At 38.6% G+C, this 7,529-nt stretch overlaps 1 long non-coding RNA gene across 1 annotated transcript in view; it reads left to right on the top strand.

The window, feature by feature from the left end:
- The first annotated feature begins 824 nt into the window (after positions 1-824).
- LOC113972866 overlaps positions 825-7,529 on the top strand; it is a 254,524-nt gene continuing 247,819 nt past the window's right edge. The window contains exons 1-2 of the long non-coding RNA XR_003536044.1: positions 825-2,475; positions 6,728-6,830. This is a non-coding gene — a long non-coding RNA (uncharacterized LOC113972866). The remainder of the gene's footprint in view (positions 2,476-6,727; positions 6,831-7,529) is intronic.

Here is a 7,529-nt window from a genome sequence, read left to right as displayed (position 1 = left end):
GCTTTAGACCTAGTAGCAAGAACATACTTTAAATGCAGCCATTTGTCCTACAAGAAACTGGATGATGATTTGCCTTGAATTTATCAGACTGTGAACTATTTCTTGTAAAACCAGCAATGTTTGACAAAGCTGGGTGATTATTTCTGGCTTAAGCACAAATACTGGTCTGTCATAGGAGATGTCATAAAAGTCCTAATGTAGGTTTTCTTGTTTGGTTGGTTTTGACCCTGTTCCATATCTATGTATATCTGTATGGAGTCTTACAACTATTTGATATACACACACACATACACACATTCCTATAATATACTGAGCACTGTAAAACCTCAGCACTTTCTGACCTTGAACCAAATAATGTGACTGCACATCAATCGTGTCATTTGTTTTTCATATTTTTTCACAGAATTGCAGCATCGCAGAATAGGCCAAGTTGGAAGAGACCCACAAGAATCATCGAGTGCAACTCCCACCCCTGCCCAGGACCATCCCCAAGAGTCACACCAGGTGCCTGAAAGTATTGTCCAAATGTTTCTTGAACTCTGTTGGGCTTGGTGCTGTGACGACCTCTCTGGGAAGACTTTTCCAACACCCAACCACCCTCTGGGTGAAGAACTACTTTCTAGTATCCAACCTAAACCTCCCTGGCACAACTTCAGGTCATTGCCTTGGGTCCTGTCACTGCTCAGCACAGAGAAGAGGTCAGTGTCTGCTGCTCTTGTTCCCCTCACAAGGAAGTTGTAGCTGCAATGAGGTCTCTCCTCGGTCTCCTCTTCTCCAGGCTGAACAGACCGAGTGACTTCAGCTGCTGCTCATATGGCTTCCCCTCAAGGCCCTTCACCATCTTCGTTGACCTCCTTTGGATGCTCTCTAAGAGCTTAACGTCCTCTTGTTTAAGTAAGTTTAGGCTCATTCTTGTATCCATGCTTATGCCAGCAAAGTCATGAAGAAATGTGCTTCTCATTGAAGGGCAAGGTGCTAAGTATTGTGGTATTTATTATTCCCTTGGGGCAGTTCATTTTATCATCTCAGGTTGATGAAAGTTTCATCTCACAGATGAGCTATATACTCTTAATGAGACTTTCACTAGCCAGACAAGTGAGGATGTTGGTCATGGTTGGCCCTTTAGACTTTTAGGAACCAGGCCACAAATGCCTTGGACACAGCAATTAAGAATTCAACTTGCAAGAGAGAACAGGTGTGACCTGTATGACTTGGACTATCTTGCTGAGAAGAGATCCTGAGGTGTTTTACAAGCTGAAGATTTTCATTCAGAATCAGACCTCACAAAACATGAGGCAGATAAACCTAAGGTGTAGACCACATTTATAGAGACGTTATTTTGATATCACTGACCAATGAATCATTAGTCTTTTGCATTTTTCTCTCCACCTAGGAAGGGATAGAACATCAATCTCTGAAGGAAAGAGGACATCTGGGAACCTGGACTTCAGCGCAGATATTTAGCATAATAGAGAATTCTTGTTTTCCAAGAAGCAAAGACAAGAAAAATTATCATGTGGCCACTTTGCCTCCAGATTAATTTTTTTTTTAAAATAGAAAAAGAGAGATACTTTTTTGTAGAACTATCAAAAAGCAAAGGGTCTGGGTGTCATAACTGCATCCTGTTTCACCAATGGTAAAACCTGCTTTGACCCTCCGGTATAAGAAAATAGCCCAAACAGCCTGTTTAGTAAACCAGAGAAAGCACAGTGTCTCCAAAGGGCCTGGCCTAAGTGAGCATCCAGAATCCCAGCAAGCCAAGAAATTTGAAGGCAGTCAGACTTGATTAAATTATTTTTTTACTACAAATCTCATTTCAGAGAATGATTAACGGGAGAGGAGACATAAATGGCAAAGTCTTGATCAAAGGAGCTGCTGTCAGGGTACCATCTAGATAAATTAAGAAAAGAATGCTCAGGTTTCTGTGAAAGAAGACTAATGACATTAAATCAAGATGAAATAGAAAGAAGCAGCATTGCAGGCTGAAATAAAAGACTAGCCTGTCCTGACAAGAAGCCCTGAGAAATTTCCTGAACTAAAAAAGTAACTGGAATTGGAAAGGAATGATTTTCTGTAAGTGCCGGGTCTTGAAGTTACTGAAGACCCAGTCACGAAATTTGCTCTTTGGAACCTGTCAAGACAAGTGAAGGAATCCTCTAGAAGCACCTGAAACAGCAGTTGTTAATATCAGCTCTACGCACTGCAGCTGTTCTGCATCTCATGTGCTCGCTCTACCCAATGAGGATCAGCTCCTTCACTTAAAGTCTGAAACAGTCCCAGCTGGAGGCAAGCAGACAGAGGATAAAAGGAGAGTGTGAAACCAACAGCCAGTAAATGTTTATGTAACTCGGGGAACCTGTTTACAAGAAAGCAGGAATGGCAATCTCCTGGAGGAAGCAGTGGCCCTAGCTGAAATCTTGGGAAGACTTTAAAAGTGATCTGAAGGTACCTGTGCAAACAGGTGTTTCTCAGAAGGTATGACTTTGTCTTTGGGTATACCAAAAAGGATTTCAAAAAAGTAAATTAAAAAAAAAAACCAAACCCGTTTCAGTGGTAAAAGTGTACTCCTGGAAGTCTAATGTTTAAACCAAAATAAGATGCCCCATTTCTCAGGAAACATTGAATTGTTGTTTAAGTATTGACTTAGTTTTCTAAGAAATGCTAGCGTTCCTAGCTAGAGGAGCAGATCTTCCATTAGAAGTTTCCTTGCCTCAGATTTAGATTATAATATAGAGTACATTTCTGCAGACAAGCACTTAGTGTGATCAGTACTAAAACTGTATGAGATTAGCTAATGTACTTTTCTGTGATGTGCAAAGTGAATGCCAGGATGCACCATTGTACCTGACTGCATGAAGTTATGCTTCAACAGCCTTCCATTGTAACGTAGGATTTTGAAGACAGGGAAGCAGTCTCTGGGGTGTTGCACATCAGCAAGAAATTATTTTTGAAAGTAGGAAATAAAGGAAGAGTTTGAACTGATGTTTAGAACAAATAAATGGGAGCAGCAAAACTTTTCATAGTGGTATTACACGCCATCATAGAACAATAGCTAAATGAAGCATGTATTTAAAATTTGGTGAGAAGCTTTTGTACGTTTTAGTTCTGTTTGGCTCAGCGGGTGTGCTGCACTTTAGACTTCAGTCTCCAGAGCTGTCAATCCAACAACTTTCACAAATGCTATATTCACTTAAAAGCTGAAAGAGGAAAATAGAAGGAGATGATGTTAATAGCACTTAGCACTTATATAGCTTTCCTTCCTGAAAGTACAGTGCAAACATGAGGTAATTAACAAGTACTTTGTCTTGGAGATGCAAATGTGTATCTAAACAACATTTAAGCATAGAGAACACAGACACGAAGACCAACCTATGCCCAACTGCACATTTTCATGTGTAAATATTGCAAAGTGGTATTTATGGTATCATTTCTCTGTGTAATCAATTAGGAAGTCCAGCTTGTGGAAAACAGCACAGTATATTTCTGCATACAGGGCTCCTTCACTGTGTGAAGAACTTACTGTAATGATTTCAGGTTTTATTTGATGAAGTACCTGATATAGGTAACCACCAGAAAGTTATACAAGGGGATGTGGTGTTTGAGTCAACATCTGCTATTTAGTTGTACAGATGCACCAGTTATTCAAACTGCCAGCAGCCTCCGTAGCAATCCTGCTGTGCCTGCTTCTCTCCATCAGCTCCAACATCTACCTACCTGGTATTAGGTTCTCTGAATATGTTGCACAATGTCTTGTACTCTTGGACAGATAGTTGTTCATCTATCTGCTTACTTAGAAAGTTCAAAATCTTAAAAGGAAAGAACCAGAAAAGAGAGGTTCAGCTGGCACTGAGAGAAGGGAAATCCTTTCAAGGAGAAAAAGGGACAGATAAAATGACTAATCTCAGACTTCACATTTTTCTAGAAATGAGAAAGAAAAATGTCTGCAGCTATGATGTGTTCTCAGTTACTTTTTTCTGGTTAAAATAAAAGTTTGGTGGTGTTTGCAAAGTTAGAAGTAGATTCATAAGTTATTTCGTTAATTAAAGCGTTCTTCTGAGCTCTGGAGCTACCAAAGGCTGTCTGTGGATCAGGCAGGATGCAGAGCAAGTCTCCCGGGGAATTGTCTGTTTCGCTCTCCTCTTTATTCTCAGGCCATTATGACTTTAAAATGGCAAATCTGTCAATTTTGCAATTTCCTCCAGTAATAGAGTTTTGGCAGAAGCTGATGCCTGTGCTGTACTGTACTCATGCACAGTTAGGTAACCAGTGCATGCTCCATTTGAGAGAGGCACAAAAAGCTTCTCAAAGTTACTGCATTATAGTCTCTCTCTCAGTGCTGAGCTCAGCTGCTGAGAGCAGAGGAGGTGTGAAAAGGCTTGTTAATAAAAGTCTGTTTAGATTTCATTACTGTGAGCAGCCAAATCAAGACAATACAGACCTTGCCAACCCTCTGAGAATTTCAATGTTCTCTGGAAATACTTTCTTTCCTTCACTGGATACCTTTCCCAGTTGAATGTTTATGCAATGCAAGCAGAGCTCTCCTCTGCCACCTTTGAAGAACAGAGAGAATGGAGACTGCCTTCCTTTTGTAGAGAATGGAACAGGAAAGATGAAGGAAGGGGCCTAATCAGACACACCAAAGAAGAAGCCTCCAGCTCAGCCTTCATTTTTCAGCCTTCTGTTTCCCCCTGGTTTTCTTTTTAAAACTAGAATGGGGAACTCCTTTGAGTTACAGGAGGAACAAAGATGATTGGCATGGAAGATGGACTAGATGTGGCACTCTGGTACACTGGTGTTACAAAAATGCCAAAAGCATTGGGAAGGGGCATAACTCTCTGATTGGCCCCTAGGTTGGTTATGTTGGACTCCCAGCTGGGGTTTGGGGAAGCCACGTATCAGCAAGCTCTGGCACAGCTTTTGGATTGTGCCAAAAGCATTTTATTGGCTAGATCCAGAGGAGTCTCCTACCAAGATTAACTGGAAGAGAGGTGCAGTCAGCCACAAAAACTCTAAAAAGATATTAAGTTCTTCTTCTCAATGGTTCTGGCCTCTGAGCAGTGAAATATTTTGCATTTCCGAATGAAAGCTGTAGCCATGGAGGTATCTTTGGCTACATGACCACCCCTAGTCTTTAACCAATTTGAGGATTTTAGTGATATTTTTCAGATCACTATGAAAGAAAAATCGTAACCTGTGGCAGACTTGGCATGCAGTGTGGACAGGCTTTTTTCCCCCCAGAAGATTAAACCTCTACTTTAATCACAGTGTTTTTACTTTGTTGTGGTCTTTTTAATGTTTTGCAAGTCTTAGATATTTATTAAAGTTTTTTCATGCTTAACTCTTGATGAAAGCAGGTATAGACCTCCTAAACATAAATGCTGCTGTTCTTCTCTCTCTCAGCATAAACAATCACCTGAATATGCTGAATATATATATATATATATATACACACACGTCAAACCCAACTAGAAATAAATGAAATGAAGTAGTTGCTGGGAAGCTGAGCCAGTCCAGTTCACCGTATATTCCACTGTGTTGAACTTTCATTATAAATTCAAAGTAAATTACAAAGGTCAGTAAAATCTTATATCACTTTTCTTTTCACTTGTCCACTTGTATTTTCTAAATAAGTCTCAAATTTAAATGATTAATGACCTAACTTAATCAAAAGGAGACTTATTCAGAGAAGAACAAGTATTAAATAACACATTTCCATACACATATTTTGCATCATTACTGAGTGATAACCTAATACAGTTAATTAGTACCTTTCTCCCTAGTATAACTTATTTGTCATGAAGAGTAGGATTTAGTCCTTTTCATCTTTTGTTATGTCATGGCTTTTGGTGTTATGTTTAGTGCTTGCAGTACCTCACCCTTTTAGGAGGTCCAGAAGGGTGATATTTTATTTATTCCATCATTGCAATCTTTTCTGTAGAGTTACTTAACAAAAGCATTTTGTTACCTGGAGTGGTTAGTGGTGTAGTCATTGAAGTCAATATGACTTTCACAATTGATTTCAATGAGAAGAGGACTGTGTTGACTGTGACTGTGTCACCCCAGTAAAAGATGAACGTTGTGCCCTTTTAAGTAGCATATCCCACCTATATTTTTAAGAGATCACCTGTAAAAAAATGCCTTGGAAAAGGAGGGGAAGAGAGATGTGTCTGTTAGTGCAAACCTTAACTTCTGAATTCTGTTTCTTCTTGCAGGAGAAAAATAAAAAATATAAGGCATGTACTGTATATTAATATTTATTCAAACTGTTTTCTGATGCATTGCCTTTCTGATGCTACATGGTGTTCTCCTGCACTATTTCCCAGCATGATGGCTAATGTCCTGCTCTGAAAATTATCCATTAAAATTTTATCAATTTTGTGTTTTGGTGAGACAGTATGAGGAAATGCCATTGGAAAATTAGATTCCTGTTTGACATCGGGCGCCCAGTCAGCAATCCAATCCCATGTGTTTCTACTGAGACATTAGGATTTGATATAATTTTGGGCAGAAAACATTTTAAAATGAAACAATTGAATTTTCTAGATGGTCTTGGGGACCACTTAGCTTAAGAGAATACACTTACAAATCAAAAGCCTTTCAATCATTCTAAATATTATTTGGATGATATTTGCTTTATGTGTAGTAGCAGTTTGAATTTGTATTGAATGTTTGACTGGCTCGTGCTCACATAGATGATGTATGAAATTATTATTTCATATTTTTCTAGTGTTTGCATTGCAAGTGACATCTGGCTGACAGGAAGCTGGAGAAATGGGATATGAAGTGAATGCTGCAGTTACCACAGTATCATATTTATCAAAAGGCTTAAGGTTGGTCTGTCTTTGTTTAACATGTGAAACTAACAGCAATGAATAAGAAACGGCACTTTTTTTTCTTTTTTTTTAGCTGAGCTGCTTAGAAAATGAAAATAGATGAAGAAAAAATGTTAATAGTATTCTGTTGATTGAATTAATTTATGTTGACGGTCATGCATACTGGCTGAAAGACAGTTCTCAGCTTGTATGGAGGGGTTGGTTTTGTTGCTATTACACCTTTAGATTTTGGTTAATGTTATATCATTCATACATAGTATATCACACAGATAGGGAAGTCTGGAACAAGCTACTGTAGCAGAATGGCACAGTTATCTTGAAAATTAAAGTGTTCAGCTACACAAGTTGAAGGGTGGGTTTAATTCTAATTGCATTATAACTTTGAAATGTACCTATTGAAATCCTTTCTTTAACCAAACTCAGATTCCTAGCACATTTGATGTGTCTTGTACTTGTCTAATAGTAAATTGTTTCTTGACTAGAATACAGGTTTTAAAAATTATTCTATTATTTTACAGTTTGAAATGTAGTATGAAAATTTATGATTCTTTAGAAATACGACTTCAGCCTTTAAAAAAAGGCATTTTAAAAATGCATGTGGTTTGGGAGGAAACTCTGCTCTTGTGTTACAGAACAAAAAAACAAAAGTGATACAACGAAATGTCCAGCTTCTTGCCATACCCTGGCTTCTACTCT

Source organism: Neopelma chrysocephalum, unplaced genomic scaffold (assembly GCF_003984885.1).
Source record: "Neopelma chrysocephalum unplaced genomic scaffold, ASM398488v2 Primary Assembly neopelma1_97, whole genome shotgun sequence".
NCBI lineage: Eukaryota > Metazoa > Chordata > Aves > Passeriformes > Pipridae > Neopelma > Neopelma chrysocephalum.
The sequence above is the reverse complement of the archived record's forward strand: the minus strand, read 5'-3'. Positions and strand labels throughout refer to the sequence as shown.